Below are 21,261 nucleotides of genomic sequence, written 5' to 3'. Positions count from 1 at the left end.
GATTTGAAACCATTCAGACCACAAGTAACGGTGAACCCAGAACCGTAAATTGTCTACCACATCACCTCAAGGACTTTACGGAGGTAGTCACCAAGAAGATTCCCATAGAGCTACCTCCACACCGACCGGAAGACTGCTGCATCAATCTCACCTCTGGAGCTCTGGTGCCCTTCGGTAGGATGTTCCCGCTATCTCTGGAAGAAAAACGTTATCTCAGAGAGTACCTGGATAACAACTTAGCTAATGGATTGATCAGGCCTTCGAAATCCCCTGCTGGGGCCTCCTTGTTTTTTATCCCTAAGAAGGAGTCACAGGAATTGTGACCCTGTATTGACTATAGGGGATTGAACAAGGTAACCATTAAGGATTGTTACCCGATGCCCCTGATATCGGAAATTATTCAAGCCATCCGTGGAGCCACCCTTTTTACTAAACTTGATCTACGGAATGCCTACCATCTGCTCCGTATTCAGACAGGAGACGAGTGGAAAACGGCATTCAGGACTCTTTTTGGGCTGTATGAATATCAGGTGATGCCCTTTGGGCTAGTCAATGCCTCTTCAATCTTTCAACGCTTTATGGACCATCTTCTTTCCGACTTACTGTGTCATACCACCATCGTGTATCTCGATGACATTCTGGTGTTTTCTAATACAACTGAAGAGCACGAAGAACATGTCAAGGAAGTCTTCCAGAGATTAAGAGACAATCATCTCTCTGTCAAACTCAACAAATGTGTGTTCTCCGACACATCCATTCCCTATTTGGGATTCATTGTTTCCAGTTAAGGTATTTCTATGGACCCCCGCAAGGTGTCTTCAATTCTGGAATGGCCTTCACCTAAATCCATCAAGGAAATACAGAGGTTTCTTGGCTTGGCGAACTTTTATCGACAGTTCATCTCAAATTTCTCTCAGAGGATAGTACCCATCACAACCCTACTCAAGAAATCCTCGACCCCGTTCAGATGGACTACTGAAGCAGAAAAGAGCTTTCACAGTCTTAAAGAAGCCTTTTGTACCGCTCCCATCTTTCTTCAGCCTGATCAAAGCCGACCCTTCATTGTAGAGACAGGTGCCTCCGCGACTGCTATTGGGGCAGTTTTATTGCAAGAATATCAAGGTTTTGAACACCCCATTTCATATCATTCAAAAACTCTCAATGCTAGTCAAAGGAACTATTCCGTAATAGAACGGGAACTAGTAGCAATGAAATCGGCCTGTCTGGAGTGGCGCCATTTACTGCAGGGAGGCGAACACCCATTTACCATCCGGACCAACCACAAAAACCTGCAGGTCCTAAGACAGTTTGAATGCTACAATACTCGGCAAGCACGTTAGGCCCACTTTTATGCCCAATTTGACTTTGTCATCACTTACATACCCGGACACCAGAATCTGGTGGCAGATTCACTTTCTCGCCGATGTGATTACATGTCCGAATTGGACGCCTCTCGAGAATTGATGTTTCCACTTACCAAGCGGATCGGAGTGTTATCCACGTTCTTGAGACAAGTGAGAGAAGCTTCTGGAGGTCAATTTGAAGTGGATAAAATTCCAAGGACATCAAATATGACATCAAAGATGGCCTTTATTTTGTAAGAGGTAAATTGTATTTACCCACATTAACTTTTCGGAGGTTGGCTTTAACTTGGTGTCATGATTCCAAGATAGCTGGACATAGAGGAAGCAAGGGCACTTTTGAGTATTTACAAAGGCATTTTTACTGGCCTGGTATGAGAGAAGATGTCATTCGTTCTGTACAGTCCTGTGTAGTTTGTCTTCGCAACAAGAGTTCACAACAAAAGCCAGTAGGGTTACTGGAACCCTGAGCTGTTCCTGACGGTCCTTGGAGTACCATCTCGACTGATTTCATCGTAGAGTTGCCTCAATCTAAAGGATGTACTTGTATCATGGTGGTGGTCGATTCCTTTACCAAACTGGCTCACTTCTCCCCCTTACCGGGGGTTCCATCTGCAGCTGAAATGGCTGAGGTATTCGTGAAGGATATCTTCCGCCTCCATGGTGTACCTACGAAAATGGTCTCCGATCGGGGAAGTCAATATACTTCCTGGTTTTGGAAGGACCTCTGTGGATGATTAGGAGTGGAGAGAGCTTTGACATCTGGGTTCCACCATCAAACCAATGGACAGACAGAATGCCTCAACGGAACCCTTGAACAGTATCTGCGATGCTTTGTAAACCTCCAGCAGTACAATTGGGTCTCCCTACTACCCCTAGCTGAGTTTTCCTATAAAAACTCTTTTCACTCTGCTCTTGGTATAAGTCCTTTTTTTGCACCTATGGCTACCACCCACGTTGTATCTTACCAATTTCTGACTTACCCACCAACCTGCCTTCGGTGGATTCCACCCTCGCCCTCCTTCGAGAAATCCATGAGAAAACTAGAAAGAGTCTCAGTGAGGACCAAGAGTGCTACAAGTCACAAGCCGACAAACACCGCCGCCCTGTTCCTGGATGGGAAGTAGGATCTCGAGTGATGTTGTCCACTAGATACTTACCTTGATGGGCACACCCCTCCAAACTTTCCCCTAGGTTCATAGGACCCTACAAGATCACACATGTGATCAATCCGGTGGCATTCAGATTAGAACTTCCCAAAGACCTTCGCAGGGTACACCCCGTTTTTCATGCTTCTCAATTGAAGCCATTCCACGAAGACACTTGGGCTCGCCATCCCAAAAGATCTCCTTTACCCACAGATTCCACCCAGGATGAGTATGAAGTTGCTCAGATCTGCGATTCTAGATACCGCAGGGGTAGAGTAGAGTATCTTGTACGGTGGAAAGGATATCCCTGGTCAGAAAATTCCTGTGAGCCTGTCTCTCATATCAATGCCCCACTCCTGGTACGCAAATTCCATTTCCATCGTCCTGGCAAACCTGGGGGAGGACACTTTAGGAGGGGGCATACTGTCATGTCTCGGCAGCTATAGAGGATTTGGAACCACTGGCGCTATGGTGCGCCATAGCGTTTCCCATCACGTTCTTTCCTTTTTACGGATTTACCGGTCTAGTTGTTGCACCCGCATGTGACCAGAGGTATTTATTGTACCACTTCCTGGTTATGGACGCGTTGCAACTTTTCCCGGTTTCCTCCTGTGTTGCCGTCGCTCTCGTTTAGTGCTTTGTTCCACTCTCGGACTTTTGTCCGTTCTTCTCAATTTTTCACTCCGTTGCCCTCCGGTTCCTCTCCTTGCTGCTTCGCCCGCTCGCTCCTCCTTCTTTTTCCTCTCCCCTTTCTTCCACGCCAGTTTTCCTGTCCTCTGCCTACCTTTCTCATCATCTGCCTTTCTCCATTCTGTCAGCCTTGTACCAGACCTCAGCCTGCCTTACGGATTGCCTTTGCCAAGCCCTTTATACCTTCCTGTCAGCTGTGTACCACACCTCAGCCTGTCTTATGGATTGCCTTTGCCAAGCCCTTTATACTTCCTGTCAGCTGTGTACCGGACCTCTGCCTGTTATATTCGGATTGTCTCTGCCACACTCTACAGCCACCACTGAATCTAATTTCAGCCTACCTTGCAAATTTTTCTCACAGTCTTCCATCTGCTCCACGTTCCAGCCCACTGGAGCCTGTTCCACATTCTCTGGGAGGAAGTCTCTCAAGGGGTTTTTTGTGCCTTTGGCTTTTTCCCCTAGCGTGACGTTCACGGAGGGTTTACCCCGTCACACATTTTACTGTGGCACGATGGCTTCCTTCCGTGGACGTCCCTACCTTCATAAAAAAAAGGAGAGACCCACATGCCATGAGAAAAGGAAACCCAAGAGAAGGACGAAGGTGAGGAGTTGGGGGAGAGTGATGAAACAAAGTCCTCTTGTGAAGAAGAGGATATTACCGACCCTAGTGACACTGGTCACAGCCTAAGGGCAAATGCAAAGAGAACAAAGGAAAAGGCTGTAGTTGAATTAATAGCAAAATACATATCATTGCATAAAAATGGCAGCGTAGATGCCACCATGGTCATTCTAGACTTTTTTTAAAGGTAACAGTAACCCCTTTTTTACCATGCTAACACGATTTTTTTTTTGTGATAAAATTAACTAAAGTTATTCATGGAAATTTGATTTGAGCCTTCCCTTGATTCCAAGAGATCTGAAAGTTGGTGCGAGGGTGAAGGAAATAATTAACAAGAAAACTATGAAGTGGCATATTTTTCACTGATACAGCTTCTAAGTAAATGAAGAAAAAATGTATCTTTGCATAGGACGGGCGTGCCGACTTCAGATTAGAATCATCTCATTTGCCTTAAAATGTAGTTCTTAAAAATATACAAAATACATTATGACCCAACTGGTAAGGAACTTCCATGAGGGTAGGACCCTATATTGGGCGATAGAACAGGCCACCCGGATTTATGAAGTACAAAACCCCTCTGAGAACAAAAATAACCATAAAAACCCAAACCATAAAAACATGCCCACTGCTGCAAAGGTGGCAGAGATGAAAAATACCCCCATATTGGACTTGGGAATGGGGGCCTAAAAATACTCCTCCCGCTAATACTAATAAGCAGAATGAGAGGCACCCAATTGGGTGGTAGCCTGGCAGGGTATACGACCAACCCTACATCTGACCCTGCCACCTATATCAGCCCTAGATACAAGGGTAACAGACCCATCTTGGGGTATGTATGGATTCCCCCAGAAAGTACCTCCTCCAATCAGGTAAGTTCTGACCCAGGAAACCACCCTCAAAACTTCCCTCAAAACGTACCTCAGAACCTCCTTGAGGAGGGAAGAAATACTCCACCCGCCAACCTGAGTTTCTTTCCCAGACACCCTTCAAACCTCAATTTCCCAAACAGTCCTCCTCTCTCTCTCTTTACTTTCAGGACAAAAGATTCCCAAATCAGTGACAAGGCAGACCAAGGATGGAGGGTTATCAGGGAAACTCTCAGTACCCAAGATAGTCTGGGAGAAGGGACAGCTACCCCTCCTAGGAGCTGCAAAGGTATGAATCCTGACCCCTCTACCAACCAGAAAGGATATCTCAACTGGAGCGCCAGGTCCAACATTTGACACAAGACCTGTGTTGCATAATGGAAATTGCTGCCCAGAACAGCTCAACACCCGGGTCTTGTGCCCTGGAACAATGACGGGAAGAAAACCCAGACAACCAACACGTTCCAGAGGAAGGGGGAAGGGGGGAAGGGAGATACAAAGCCATAGAGGAAGCTTCCTTTCTCACCAGAACCGAATTCCTGGAAACCTCTGATCCTGAACACAAATCTCCTACCCCGAAAAGCTGGAACCTAGGGAACAGAGGGTAAGTAGGAGAAATCAAGAGCCAAAGAAAACCCATTTTGTGGAGGAATTCCACATCATCCTGTTTGAAGGGGAAGAATCCCTAGAGGATTCAGGGAAGAAATTCTTCTCTTTCAGGGATGGAGGGATCCCTCTCAATGGAAAATGGGTCCCAAAAGACCCTGACTTAGACTGGGTAAGTATAGAGACTAGCCTAGAGGCACTAATTCTTAAACCTCAACAATGTCACCCAGATGACCCTGAAAGCAATGAGAGATCCTCCCCCAAACAGATTTGGGTAACTATCTCCAGGAAAAGGGCAGCAGCCAAGAATCAGGGGGAAAAGGGGATGTCATTATCCCAGAGATATCTGGGTGCAAAATCGTCTTTACAAATTCCAGGACTCCGACACAGAATATGTCCAAGATCACACAGTGTCGGAGTTCAATATAAAAAATAAATCACTGTCAAGCTGGCACAAAATGCACATTTTCTTTGTCCCCTTGAAGAGAGAGAGGGAACATTGTATGCCTCTGTCAAGGTACAGGGTCAATGTGCATTATCAGCACAGGTGGATACTGGATCCCAAGCCACCCTCCTGCCCAAAAAGGCCTTTGACCAAATAAATTCAGGAAGGGGGGAGAGTCACCAAATTCCCCTCATTCCTCTTCCTGGACAACTCCAAAAATTTGATTGAAAAGATATTTCCATCGAAGGAACTGCAGATCTGGAGATCAAAATTGGGCAACATATGGTGAAACACCCGGTGATAGTCGTCACTCCTTCGAAGGTTATCATCCCTGATTGACTGCATGAACAAGGAAATCTGGACTCAGAGAAACCGCCCAATGAAATTAAAACAAAGTGCAAATTACGTGAGTTTAAATGGCACATGCCACATGAATGAACAATGGTCCGACCAAACAGAATTTCATTTTAGGAACAATGAAGTCCCAGACATCACTGTCATCTCTGCAGGATAACAAACTGGTGATATGGGAACCCTTCCCCATTTTTTAAAATTAACCTCCCTCACAGTGTTAAGTGGCATTCCACACTGGAAGGGAATACCCTGAAATTGTATACCGATCCGCAATCTGAAGAAAACCTAAATCCCATGATAAAAGATGATGAAAAACCAGCTCACGGTTGGACTGACATCCAGAAAATGGGTCAACAGTTGTTTCCTTTACCCCAGAGACCACAAAAAGTATGTGGGAAGATGGATCTACTGCAGTCCACGTGGACTATGCAATCTTAATGACCGGGAGCGTTGATGACCATGTAAAATCAGACGGATCTTTGATGGACTCCTAAGAAGCACTTCTTCAAGAGAGGATATCTAGATGTGGAGACTGGTTAGAGAGTGGTCAATGAATCAACCAGAGTGGGGAAATGTAGAGGAGGAGCCAAAAGCCTCTACCAGAAGTCCCGCCCCTAAGCTACCTTTATGTTTGTAAACGGAACTAGTGACAAGTAAGACACCTGTAATGATGCCAATAACGCAAGCAGCCTTTGAAGCAAAGTATCCATTGAGAAAACCGTACTTTATGCATCCACAAAGAGCTGACAGTCTCTTAGGGAAGATCCCTCCAGAACGAGAGAAGATGAACTAAAGAGCAGACTGGAGACGTCACATGATGTAAAGTGACACACCGAGAAGAGATCACAAAAGAGAAAATAAAAAGAACATATAGAATCCGGTGACAAAGTAAAGAAATGAGTGAAATTATTACGTGCAAAATGAAGATTACATGTGGGAAGAGCACAGAAGAAAATGCAAACCATTTTATAATTGTACAGATGCTGGAAGCACAAATAGACTAAGTGCTCATAAAGGCTGGCTCTAGGTAGTGAATAGATTGCGGCGATATGCCAAGGTACATATATGCATAGGAAATCTGGATGTTCCACATCGTGTTTTAGCAAGCTGAAACCCCATGAACATGAAAGCTGAAAGCATGGCACATGTAATAAAAGTAGCTAATGAGCAAGAAAGAATTCAAGAGGGCTTAGTTGGCCAAGTGTCAGAAGGCCAGTGCAGCTGAGAACTGGTTGTCGAGCTTCAAGAGATACAATGAATTCAAGAGACGGGCCAAGCCCTGCCAAAGTACAGAAAAAGGACAACGAGTGCTAAGTTTTATTAATTTTAAAACCATTTAATACAGAGAAGAAACTCAAAAACGTGGTCTCCAGTCACGTGAGCTAGATGGAAATAGTCTTGGGCAGATGATGCTGAGGTGAGAAGATGAGAGCATGCTCACACTCCCTTTTTATTCCCAGGAGTTGTGCAGCTTGCAAGATCATGTTCAAAGTCTATTTGAATGACAGAAAGTAAGAGTGTTTATGGATGTTGGGTTAATTGGGTGGGGAGGCATGGTCAAGTCCACCCACTAGCACCTTGGGTACCAGCTTGCATGCTGCTAGCAAGTGGAATATTCCAGAAGGGTACAAACGTGCCAACCAATGAATGTATTTTATGACGATGAAGATGACTTGCACTAGAGGAGGGCTTATTTGCCCACCTTTCAATAGAGACCCTATCACAACCCCACACCCCATAGAAAGTATATGTAGATGTTTCCTGTTATGCAACCACAATCCCGTATATGTTTTACAGTTTGCCACTTGGTGTGACATCTGTGATGACAAAGTTTTACTATAAAAGCTTGTTTTGTATGTAAATCGGAGAGACCTTGCTATGAGACATCCATTGATGTCCGTTGTACTCCCTGTTTTAGAGAATTCTTAATAAAACATCGTACCTTTTGCCAACTTCCTGAGTCAATCTTTCTATTGATGTTTGAGCAATTTCTGCATATCCATCCTTCCCATAAGAGCGCCACCTCGTCTTAGAGGGCCTTTATATTGGTTCAACTTTCACAACTAGATGGCAGCGTGGTTCAATAGATGGTAGCATAGTTGAAAGTAGAAACTTCAGTAAATTGCAGCGCAGTTTAGGGGGAGACCTGGGGAATGCGCAAGCGTTTCCCACGGGGTGTTTTTGGGTGCTGGACAGGCCAGTGTGCCGGCCTGAGCATAGAGCACCTTCTCTGGGGTACATAAGGGGAACAGGGAAGGTTCAGGAGCAAGCAACGGTTAGGACATAGTGTTTGTCCTAGTCACTGCTCCCGAGCCTTTCTGGCTGGTGGCGTTTTCTGGTGGGTCCGTTGTCAGTCTGCTAGGGTTTTCAGGTATTAGGCAAGGGCATTTGGGGTCTTGGTTGAGGCAGGCACACAAAAAAAATCTTTTAAAAAATTGAGTTTTGTTAGGCCATCAAGTCAGTGCTGTAAATAAAGCACTGTGCCGTTAACTGGGCATAGGAGGTTGGCTCGGTACTCTGCTGTGTCTTGGTATCGGCCCGCCATTTCTGCTTTCCTTTTCGCTTCTATGCCAGCAGGTTTTTTTGGTTTTGCCAGGTGTGTATTGTGCGGCTGGGATCGGGGCATGTGGGCGTGTGTCACCTCACGTTGTCGAGGGGGCATCCCGGGTATTATTTTTCTGGCCACCTGTGGGAAAGGGAACATTGTAGAGTGTGGCAGGCAACATGTCAAGGCTGGGAGCTCACTGCGTTATCACGCATTTACTTTGAGTGCGGTACCGGTTGTGGCCACAGGGGGCAGTGCCGTGCGTGGGTTTCCAGAGTGCTACGTTCCTGCTATCAGGGGAGGGCGGTCTAGCCGCAGCAGGCTGGGTGTGTGGGAGGCAGTATAGGAAGGTACCATGAGGTTTTTAGTAATAATTATTGGTAGAATTAGGTTTTCCCAATCAGTTTATTGGGACATTTTAACAAGCTATATTTTGGGGTTAAAAGAACTTATTTTGCTGGGGTGGCTCACTGCTTCTCCGGGACTTATAAAATAATAAATATATTCAGGATATTTTTGTATATGGAATAATGGTGTAGGAGTACTCACCACTATAATTATCTAGGAATTAAGCTTGCACTAAGAGATTTAGCCCAGCAGGTGTTTAGGTAAGTTTTAGTTATTTGGGGTTGGGCTGTTGTCATTAAGGGATAATCTTAATTATTGGGGGTAGGTGTTAAGACAAGTTACTATGTCAGGTGATTTGGTGGATGGTCAGGCCTTGCGAGAGGCGCTGAGCATTATTAGCAGGGCATCAAAAGCCCAGCTGGAACGGGCAGTACAGGAAGTTTCTGGGGAGAAGGAGCCTGGGGAGGCGAGGCCACAGCGCATAGCGGCTCTGGACGGGGTCCTCGCAGTAGTGGTGGCTTGCAGCCTGTTAGCAGGGAGGGGATAGGTATGGGACAAAAGGGCCAGAAAGAGTAGAAGGGAGATACTCTGGAGGGCAACTATGGGAGGGCAAGCAGATGTCGGGGGATAGGTAGCGGGCCTGGAGTTGCAGAGACGGGCGAGGTTGCTAGTGGGGGAAGAATGGGGGCAGAGGTGGGCACAGGAGGGGTTAGTGATGATGTTAGGGTCGGCTTGGGCTCAAGAGGGGTGTCAGTGCACAGGGGCCGATAGGGTAAATACCTGCAGAAGAGTGCAGGTGGTAGATATTGAAGGAAGGGGAAGGTATGGAATGACCTCCCTGCAAAATAGGATGGTATGCAGAAGTAATGGTACGGCCCTGTAGTTACAGAGGAGATGGAAGGAGAGGGTTTGAGAGCGGCCCCTCTGGCAGGTGGAAGAGGACAGACTAGAGGGCGCAGTACAGCCCCTAGCATGGCAGAGCACAAGGTGGTGGAGAGAACCCCTCGCCCAAAAAGAGAAGAGCAGGAAGGGGTAGGCGTGACCCCGCCGAGAAGCCGTTACAGGAGCTTCGTGGTGGCTTGCCCGAAGAAGTCCTGCACGGCCCGAGCACACGCTCGCAACAGGAATGGTATTTAACAAGTGAGGAGGAACTGGTGGAAGAGAATTGTGTGCGCTGGGGGGATAGGGAGCAAGGAGAGTTGTGGGGGAGAGAGAAAGGGTTCAGAGGGGTCTACGGTTTGATGGGGAAGATAGGGTTGAGGGGAGAAGGAGTGCAAGGGAATGGCAGGGAAATTGGCTGGGCGACTCTGCTGATGTTTATTGTCCCTGCAGCAGGAGCCCGGTGAGGAAAGAGAGGAGTGTAGGAGTGGAGGTGGGAATGACACGTTTAGGTGACTGCTGGGCAGAAAGAGGTGAGCAGGAGTGGTTGGCCTCATGGGTCAGGTTGGGTACTAGGTGGGGAACACACAGTGGTGGAGTTGGGGTACAGAGCATGGGGGAGAGATGGAGAGGGTATCCGCAAGGGCATTGATGAGAGCAACCTGAAAGAGTGTCTCCTCTGTTGAAGTACAAATGTACAAGGTTGCAGAGCCTGTGGGCAACGGCGTGTTAGATGTTCCTAAGGAGAGGACGGGGGAGGGTGCAGTGAAGGACAAGAAGATGCCTTTTATGGGCATTACAAAGCCACTGGGCACGCATCTAATGGTGCCTAAAGAGAAAAAATATAGGCTGGGGAGTTTTTGGATGTTTTTAAACTCTTGCACAGAGAGGTGAGCGCGAAAGAAGGGTCCAAGGAAGAAAAGCGGGAGTTGGCCGCAAGACCAAGGGTACAGGTCACATTTGAAAATTGGACATCAGCATTTATTATGTATGCAAATGTTTATTGTGAAATTATCACCGAGAGGTGTGTAACGTTGCTAAAATACATGGACATAATAAGGAAAGCTTTTACGAGTTTTGGGGGTTTGCATGGGTGAGATACAAAGAAGAATTTAGGGTAAGGATGGGTGAGGACAGTCAGGCGATATGGGGAGAGATCGACATTGACCTATGGCTACAGTGGATGGCGCCCATGTGTCCAGCACCAACACTGCATACAACACGTGGTTTACCCATGCCTAACCGGCCCTTTCATGGTCGCCCCGCCTTGGAGGGGGCGGGGAAGGAGGCAGGGGTCAGCCATCAGCAGCATGCTGCGCATTCAATAAGGAAAGCTGCACGAGAATGATCTGCAAATTTAGGCACAAGTGTAGCCGATGTGCAGGACGGCATCCGGTTACACAATGTTTTCAAACAGGTGACAGAGGGAAAGGTGGCGTTGGGCAGGAAGAGGAGTTGTGTTGAAAGGCCTATACTACAGTTAAAGTTGCGGTCCTGGGAGAGTGGCTCAGTTTTTACCGAGACAGGGAAGGGGCCAAGATTTTGGGAGAAGGTTTTCGCAAGGGTTTTGAGTTGGGTTATCAGAGTCCAAGAATGTAGTGGTGGGCGAAAGAATTTTAAGTCTGCTCGCGAGAATTTGGAAGTGGTGAGAGTGAAGCTGCACAAGGAGGTGGCAGCGGATAGAGTGGTAGGGCCATTCGCGGATTTGTTGGGTGACTTAGTGGTGTCCCCTTTAGGGGTCGTGCCTAAGAAGGCAGCGGGAGAATTCAGACTTATTTGCGCCGCAAGACTCTGGGGTGTCCTATGCCAGTGTAGACCAGGCAGTGGGCTTAGTGAGGAAGGAAGGTTGTCGGGCGTTCATGGTCAAGTGCCATATCAAGGCAACGTTTCACTTGTTACTGGTGCATCTGGGAGATGTTTGGCTGCTGTGGATGCAGTTCAAAGGCCAAATTTATGTTGACAAAGCGTTGCCAATGGGCTATGCAATTTCATGTGCATTGTTTGAGCGTTTTAGCTCTTTTTTGTTGTGAGTTTTTACTTACAGTTCAGGTTGTTAGGGAGTGTTGAATTATTTGAATGATTTTCTTTTCATCAGTACGGCGGGCAAAGAACAGGAATGTCAGAGGATGCTAGAGGTCTATCACACATTGATGCAGGAATTGGGAGTGCCATTGGCGATGGATAAAACTGAAGGACCGGCAGTGGTGTGGACCTTTATAGGGTTAGAGCTGGATTTGGTGGCCATGATCTCACGCTTGCCACACGATAAGGTGAGCAGGCTTGTAGGGTTGCTTGAGAGGGCGATAGCGCTCGGAAAATGACACTGGTGGACATGCAGAGGCTAGTGGGGCATCTCCATTTCTCACGCTGGGTAGTGGCCCCGGTCGCACTTTTTGTAGAAACATGGCATGTTCTATGGGGGTGCTAAGTACCCACATCACAGGGTGAGGTTGTCAGGAGCGGTCAGGGATCATTGCAAGATGTGGCTAAGATTTCTGGAAGAATTTAATGGGGTGTCCATGTGGCTACAGGGAGACACTGTTTCATGGGAAGTTCACGTGTTCTCAGACGCGGCAGGTTCAGGAGGTTTTGGAGTGTTCTGGAGGGGTAAGTGGTGTGCCGAAAAGTGCCCTGAGCATTGGCAGAGAAGAGGAAGGAGCATAGCCTTTTATGAGTTTTTCCCATTGTTTTTTTTTACTCAATTTTTATTATTTTTGTTAACAACACTCCAAACATTACAAACATTTAGGACATTTGCATATAACCTCACATCGTTATGTTCATCTGTTGTGCGTCTCTGTCCTCCCCCCTCCTACCCCCTTAACTCGAGCCCCTGCTTCAATGCCCCCAGCTTACATATCTTCGGGCTTATCTATATTATCTTCACTTAGTTCGGCCTGGGAGGGTCCTACCATCGTGACCACCAATTGTCTCCATGTTAACAGGGTTCCCGCCTCCTCCTCCCCTCCCCTACTGATTGCTTCATACCAAGCTACTGTTTCTGCATCTGCCCACTTCAGGAGGTCAGCCCACCACACCGCTATTCTGGGGCGTTGGGCTGCTTTCCAGCCCATTGCAGTTCACCGTTTAGCCAGGATGTAGGCCAGGTCTTTCATCTTACTAATGTGCTTCAGATTGCGTGTTCTGGCAAAACCCCCCTACATGCATGCCCAAACTGACTCCACCTCCAGTTTGATCCCTTTCTTGGCCAGGCGTAGTTTAACCTCTGTCTGAAATTGACCCACCTCTGGACAAGCCCAAAACATGTGTATCATTCAGGCTTCCACCTCCCCGCACCTTGGGCATTTCTGTGTCACTGAGCTTCCAAACCAGGCAACTTTTCTAGGGGTCATATATGCCCTATGGGTAACATATAACTGGATCGGCTGTAGCCTCGCGTTTCGTGACACCTTCTTGTGGTACCTTTGAGCCCTATCCCATTGTCCATCCAGCATAGGTTCACCCACCTCCTCCTCCCAGGCCCGCTTCAAGTGGAGCAACTCTTTGCCCACCCTGGTCATCAATAGTTCATTTATGCGAGATATTTCGTGCCCACCCTCCGAGATATCGTACATCGTCTCAATGATCGTATCAAGTTTCTCCGCTAGCACTGCCTCGGGCCACCTTTCTCGCACGTGTTTGATAATCCTTGTGTAGGTAATATATTGGCCTTTGTGCATCCCGGTTTCCTCCATTAATCTCTGGAAATCTAGTAGCTCGCCCTCTTGCCATACGTCTCCGAGGGTCACCAGGCCCATCGGTTCCCAGTATCTACGGATCCCTTTTATCATTTGTGAGTCCTCCCCACATAGCGCCACTGGCAGCACCTGCAGGAAGCATGAGGTCGGGCTTCCCACTATTTGCCATGCTTTGCTCCATATTTTCCAGCCCAGTTCTAGCAGTCTCGCCCTTCCCTGCAACTTTGATTCGGGCAGCCACACCACCTCTCTTAGAAAAAAGGGGCCGGTGTCCTTGTACAGTAGCCTGGCTTCGGCCGTCTCTTCTTCGGACAACCATTTGGCCACATACTGGAGCTGTCCTGCCAGGAAGTATATCTCAAAGTTTGGTAGGTTTATACCCCCCCTGTCACACAAGTTTTGCAACTTCCAAAGGGCCACCCTGTCCTGGAGTTATGCCATATGAAGCCCCTGCATAAGCTGTGGAGCTTCACGAAAAAGTGTTTGGGGAGCATGTGCGGGATGTTCGTTAAAAAGTGTAGCAATCTCGGCAGGACCACCATCTTAATCAAAGCCGCCATACCCACCATGGCCAGGGGTAGCTTGGACAAAAACACCATGCTATTCTTAATGCCTTCTACTGCCCTTTCCGTATTGTATTTGTGTTCCTCCACTGCCGTGTGATATATATCAATTCCCAAATATCGGAATGTCTTGGTCTGCCAGGGTATCGGCAAGACCGGTAGGTTCCTATGCGGGGCCCCCCTGTAACTCCCCAACGGGAACATGCTTGATTTCTTGGGGTTTACCGCTATGCCCGAGACGGTGGCGTAGCATTCCATCACCTCCAGGACATATTGTAGGTTTTCTTCTGGGAAGCGCAGGTATAGCTGCATGTCATCGGCGTACAATGATATGAAGTGCGATCCTCCCTTCGTGAGGATCCCTATCTCCCCATACTGTTGTCTGAGGCAGATTGCCAGTGGTTACAGAGCAAGGATGTACAGCATGGGCGACCAGAGGCAACCCTGTCTAGTGCCCCTACTAAGTTGCCATTTATCTGAGATTATTGCGTCAGTTTTGACCCTGGTGATTGGGGAGCTATATACCATTTTGACCCACCTCAGGTACCCCAGCCACATCCCATATTCCCTCAAGGCCGCTAACAACCATAGCCATCTCACAGAGTCGTAGGCCTTAAAGGCATCTAGCGAGACTATTACCATTTTGCCAGCGTCCTTCTCTGTCTGTTCAATGATGTGGTGGAGTCTCCTATGATTGTCGGTTATATTCCTGCCTGGAACGTAGCCTGTTTGTTCAAGGTGTATCAGTTTGCCTATAACTCATTTGAGCCTGTTTGCTAGCATAGCTGTGAGGATTTTGCTATCTTATCTTGGTTGAGCATTGATAGGGGTCTACATGACCCACAATCAGTGCTGGGCTTGCCCGGTTTTAGGAGTGGAATAATCACTGCCTCGCTCAGGGACTCCGGCAACCTCCCTTGTTCGAGTGCCTCATTAAGCATAGCAAGCAGTGGGGAGAGTACCTCCTGCTTGTATATTTTGTAAAATTCACTTGGGAGCCCGCAAGACCCCGGCGCCTTACACGTGGGTAGGTGCTGAATCGCTATCTCTAATTCTTCTAATGTAATTGGGGCATCCAGGTCCTCCCATTCCTCAATGTTTAATTTGGGCAATGCTATGTCTTCCAATGTTTCCTGAATCTCCCGGTCCATCTCCTCCCCGTGTCCTCATAAAGGCGTTTATAGCATCTAAGAAACCCCTCGTTAACTCCCTCCTGGGTGTCCCATGTCCGGCCTTCTTCCCCCTTTATCTCTCTGACCACTGGTCGTGGTGTTTCATTTTTGTATAACCATGATAGCAGCCTTCCCGGTTTGTTTCCCCCTGCATGCTGCCTTTCAATATATTTTTTATAGTTCAATTTACATAGTCTGTCCCAGTGCTCCCTGCTAGTTTGTTGTAATAGGTTCACCCGTTCGGCCTCCTCCTATGAGGTGCTCCCCCACTGCATCATTTCTTCCAGCTCCTTTTCTGTCCCCTGTAGCTCTTGCTCTATACCCGCTTGGAGGCCTCTGGATTTGGATATGGCTGCACCCCGCACTACCATTTTGAACGCCTCCCATAAGGTTCCTTCTGACTGCACACTCCCAGTGTTAATATCAAAATACTCAATAATCACCTCCCTTAAGTCCTCACAGAATCCCGAGTCCTGCAGGGCCTCGGCTCTGAGCTTCCAAGACGGGATCCTCGCTCTGGGGGGCTGGTGCCTCCACTCCAAGACCAGTGGGGAGTGATCCGATAGTACTCTGGCCTTGCATTCCTAGCCTGTCATTTCCCCTACCAACCCCAAGGCAACAAACATATATTCAAATCTCGTGTGCAGCTTTTGTGGGGCCGCGTAGTGAGAGTACTGCCTGTCTTCCGGGTGTACCTGTCTCCAGATATCCTCTAATCCAAAGTCTCTCAGCAGAGCCTGTAGTGCTTTTGCAGCCGGGGTGGGTCCATCTAGTTTACTATCTGACCTGTCCATTTTGGGGTGTACTGTAGTTAAAATCCCCTCCCCACAAAATTGCTTTACATAGTAGGGGGCTAATTTTTCCGTATAGGGCCCTGAAGTTGGTCGCTGTGTCTTGGTTAGGGGCGTATGAGTTTATAATGCTCACATCCCTGTTTTCCAGCATCCCACGCACCACTATCATTCTGACTTCTGTGTCTACTGTGGACTGAAGCAACTGAAACTGTACATGAGGTGCCACCCACGTGACCACCCCCCTAGCATAAGCAAAGTATGTGGCTCCCATGGTGGTCCCTCGTTTTTCCCATTGTTAGTGGCATTGAAGTTGTGGGGAGAAGAGTTGGAGAATAAGAAAGAAAGTACATTTTAACATCAACAATGTGGAAGTGGTCAATGTTGTGAACAGGCAGTCCCCTAAGTACCAGAGGGTAGCCGGGTTAATGAGGTAATTTGTGCTGCGATTGATGAAGTTGAATGTGGTGTTTAGAGCAACACATGTGCCAGGGAAGAATAATGGCATCGCTGATGCATTATCTCATTTTCAGTGGCAGAGATTCCGTGGAATGGCACCAGAAGGGGACGTGAGTAGGCATCGGATCCCAGTGGAGCTATGGCGGCTAGGAAACTGAGACCACTGTGCTTAGTGGAGGGTTTGCTAGCCAAGCGTCTAGGACTACATACAAGAGGGCGTGTTTGGACTTTATAAAAGGGGGAGCGCACAGTTAGAAGGGCATGGAGGATGTGGAGGAGAGAAGAAGGGATGATGTGGTAGATTTTATACTGGGGTGCATGGACAAGGGTTGGTTCAGGGCAACAATAGCAGGGTAATTGGCGGGCATTGCTTTTTATGGGAAATGGTTCCGGGGCATACAGCTCTGTGGCAGTTAAATGGCACGTAGGATGTTGGAAGGATGGGCAACAGAAAAAATGAAGGGTAAGGATAGCAGGAGACCAGTTTCAGTGGCCCTGTTATTGAGGTTGTGAATGGTTTTGGGAGTAGGGGGTGTGCTGGTCATCATGGGAGAGGGACATGTTTTCGACCTGTTTTATTTGGTTGTTCTTTGGGGCATTTAGGGTGTCAGAAATGGCAGGTGGGAGAAGAGGTGAAGAAGTTCCACGGTGGGAAGATGTACACTTATCAGAAATAGGTGTAGATATAAAGATTTGCAGATCAAAGACAGATCAGAAAGGAAAGGGCTTTTGGGTGCTTATGGATAGCGGTAGTATAGATGTGTGTCCAGTGAGGATGGGAGCATCGTGGCGGGAAAAATGTAAGGGAAGAGAGGTTGGGTTTTCCAGCATGATAATGGGGCTGAGGTGATGGCAGCTAAAGTTCTGGGGGTCATGAGGAGGGCTTTGAAGATATTGAAACTCATTCTTTTGGGATGAGGCGGCATCGGAAGGTAGAAGGATGCGTCTTTCTGAAGGGAAGGTTAAGCGTTTGGGCGATGGAAATTGGTAAAATACAAGAGATACATTATCTGGGTAGTGGGGTCGGTTAGTAAAGGAAAGAGTTTGGGGGATGAGGGGTGCGGGGGGGTAAGGCAGTTCGTGGAGAGAAGACTAAAAATAAAAAATATTTTTTAGATGTGTCACGGGGGAGTGTTGAGTTGCCGCAGATCTGGATATGTGGACACTCCATAGTGAAATGGACAGTGAAAGATGCAGCAAAAAGATATTTCGGTACCCAATTGGGATGTAGCTATAACATTGCTTTAGTGAGATGGTTGCGGATAGAGGGGCTTATGTGGGACCAACTGCTGCCTATGTTAGTGGGTTTGAGGGAGCGTCATGGGGTTCCGGCTGCAATCATTTTGCATGTAGGGGAGAACAATCTAGTTAAGAATATGGGGGTGTCACTGCTAAAAAAGATGACAAGGCACCTTAGTTGGTTAAAGGAGATATGGCCCAAGGTGGGGTTGGTTTGGATCAAGTTATTGCCAAGAAGAGTATGGAGTAGGCGGTGAAGGAAGGTGCAGTAGAAAGGACAAGGAAAAAGATTAACAGGGAGATGGTGATGTTTTGCAGATCCTGGGGGGTTGTTTTCCTTTTGCTTGGTCACGTGGAGGGACCTCACATTTATGTCCCTGTAGACCCTAACAAAACAAGTTATTGGAATCAGAATGGCAAGAAATCACACTTAGACCAATAGTTATAAGAAAAGAAAATGGCTGGTTATATGCCTTTTTTTCGCACCTTATACGTACACACATAACTAACACATAACATGTAGTAATTTATACATAAACATAAAGAAAATGCATCATCATTATAATGATTGCAGAAGACACCTTCATTGCAGCCACCTCAACACTGCCTAGTCCCAGAACCAATGGGCAGAGAGATCACTCATGCTAACGGGCTCTCGAGCGGAGCGTCCTCCCTCTCGCGAGACTGCATCAGCCAGGGGTCCAAATTCTATCTGTCTTCCCAAGAGGAATACCTCTTCTCTTTATGGGGGAGTCCCCACCCCTCTTGGTTATGACTGCCATCGGCTGAAGAGCAGACTGCAAGCATAAGGAGCAAAGAGTGGAAAAATCCACCTAGAAGTGGAAAAACCCAGCTTCCCTTATTTGCCTTACTCGCCTTCGTTCCCAGTCGCCTTATCACTGCACCTGCAGAACGCTCCCTTTCTGACTCGTCCTTCAGCGGACAATACAACAACTCTTCTCCACGGTTAGTTTATTTGACATCATTATGTGACCTTGCCTCTGCTGCAGAAATGCACGTTTCCTTACTGAGCCCTAGAACACGTAGGCTTTCATTGCGGTGATGGAAGTGAATGTCCAAAATGGCTGTGCACCGGCGCTTTGCTGTTTTAGTTGGTTTTTCTGCATAAACGCTACAGGGGTGCAAACTCTGGCGCACCAGGAGATCATTTACGAGGATTTTGCATTGTTTCAAGAGGATGGGGTGCATTTGTTGTTATTGGAGAATATTTATTTCCTGGGGGATGTTAGGTTGGTGGTGGAGGATATCATTAAGAGTTGGAGGTAGAGGAGAAGTTGGGTAAGGAGGGGGTGGGGCAGAAAGAACACCTCAGGGGAGGGTTTTTCTGTTGCCGGGGACACGGCCCTTTGGAGGAGGGGTGGGGAAGCACAATGGGTTACTAGCGTAGTAAGGAGGGGGTTGGTGCTGTTTGCACAAACGGGCTACCCCGCGGGTACGAAGAGGAGGAAGAGATATTGAAGAAAGAGGGTTGTGGCCTAGGGGATAAAATGGGAGAAAGCGGTAAGGAAGTTTGAGAGGAATTTAAGTGGAGGGGAGGGAGCAAGGGACAGGAAGGGAGGAATTTAAATTGTTTATTCATTTATGTGTTGGGGAATTTAAATGGTTTATTTGTTTCGCAATTGTTCAAATGGACATGTTAGTCTGTAAGGGCAGGGGGCCAGGTTAGTGGTTTTGTGAGCTGTTACCTGTTACATTAAAACAACCTTTTTCACTTAAAAGCGAGTTGTGGTAATTTTGTGCAGTAAGCGCAAAGGGGAGATGGGGAATGCGCCAGCATTTCCCCCCGGGGTGTTTTGGGGCATTGCACAGGCCAGTGAGCTGGACTGCGCATAGAGCACCTTCTCTGGTGTATATAAGGGGGCAGGGAAGTTTCTGGAGCAAGCGACGTTTAGGACGTAGCATTGGTCTCCACCCTCCCAACCTTTTTGGTAATTATGGGGGAGGGGGACTGGGTTTTTCTTTTATGTTCCCCCTATTTTAATTTTCGAGTTTGAGAAAGGTGAGGGGTGGTTTTTAGAGGGGGGTGTTGGTTTTGTGTGACAGGCTGGGGCAGTTGAAGGGGCGATATGATGTAAGGTGTCATTGTTGCTGAGGTGGCAGGTCAGCCTGGCTGCAGGTCAAAGAATAGGTGAAGAGATTGGTGTTGAGGGTAGTTTTCTGGAGGAAAGGGGGGTTTACGGTCTGCCGGGGACATGGCCCTTTGGGAGCGGGATCGGGGAAGCACAATGGGATACTAGCACGGTAAAGAATGCGGTGGTGCTGTTTGCACGAACGACTACCCCGTGGGTACAAAGAGGGGGAAGAGGTATTGAAGAAGGTGGGGCGTGGCCTCGGGGAAATGATGGGAGAAAGTGGGAAGGATGGTTGAGAGTAATTTAAGGGGAGCGGAGGGAGCAGGGGACAGGAAGGGAGGAATTTTAATTGTTTCTTTATTTATTTGTTGGGATTTGAAATTGTTTATTTATGTATTTGCTTGGCAATTGTTAAAATGGTTATGTTAGTCTGTAAGGCCAGGGAGCCAGGTTAGCGGTTTTTGTGAGCTGTGGCCTGTCACATTAAAGCGACCTCCTATTGCACTTAAAAGCGAGTCTGAGTGATTTTGTGAAGTAAGCCCAAAAGTACAGATAAAGCTAAGGATCTGCAAAATTGGTTTATATCACATTAGAGACAGCTAATTATTTATATGTGTTGCTTTCCTTTCTATAAGTTGTTTGCTGTAAGCACGTGAGCACCACTTTCACTGATTACACGGGAGGCTGGTTGACTGTGGGGAGTTATTCACTGTAACAAATGACTATACACAATCTAGCATTACAGACAGCAGTGAAATGGTGTGCGGTATCATGTTGGGCAAGCTGCTGCCATTGACACCAACAGGCATTGGATACTAGGTGAACTTCTATGGTATACTTTGAAAATCGAGGAAAACAAAGTTTGAATTTGAAAGACCTGTCAGAGACCACTTGAAGCGGTCTTTCTAAATCGTCGAGGCACGCCCCTTGCCGCACAAGAATGGCTGACTTGTGCGGCCGGGTCGGAAGACGGAAGTCCTGGGTGTGTAAGGTAAGCGTGTCGATGTGTCTGTGTGTTTGTGTGTCTGTATAGAGTTGAGGGGAAATGTGTATAGCATGGAAGGGGGAAGGAGCGGTAATGCCTTTAGCGTGGAAGGGAGGGGATTGTGGCACCAAGGGATATTTGGAACAGGTAAGTAATTGTGTGTGTGTTTGCGTGCGTGTGTCTGTGGAGGGGTTGTGAGGAATTGAATTGATTTTTCTGTGGAAGGATGGGTGCTGGGGGAGCAAATGGTGGTTAGGGGGGTGAAAACTCTGATTCAAAGGAATCCCTGCCAGCACAGAAGAGGGTGTAAATTGGGGTGGTTGGGAAATACGTCCGGGGAAGGGTGGGGGGGAACCCCCAAAATCATCATAGTTCCAAATTTGAAAGCTGCACAAAATCG

This window comes from Ambystoma mexicanum, chromosome 8 (assembly GCF_040938575.1).
Source record: "Ambystoma mexicanum isolate Mex_15411 chromosome 8, UKY_AmexF1_1, whole genome shotgun sequence".
NCBI lineage: Eukaryota > Metazoa > Chordata > Amphibia > Caudata > Ambystomatidae > Ambystoma > Ambystoma mexicanum.
This window is presented reverse-complemented; position numbering follows the sequence as displayed.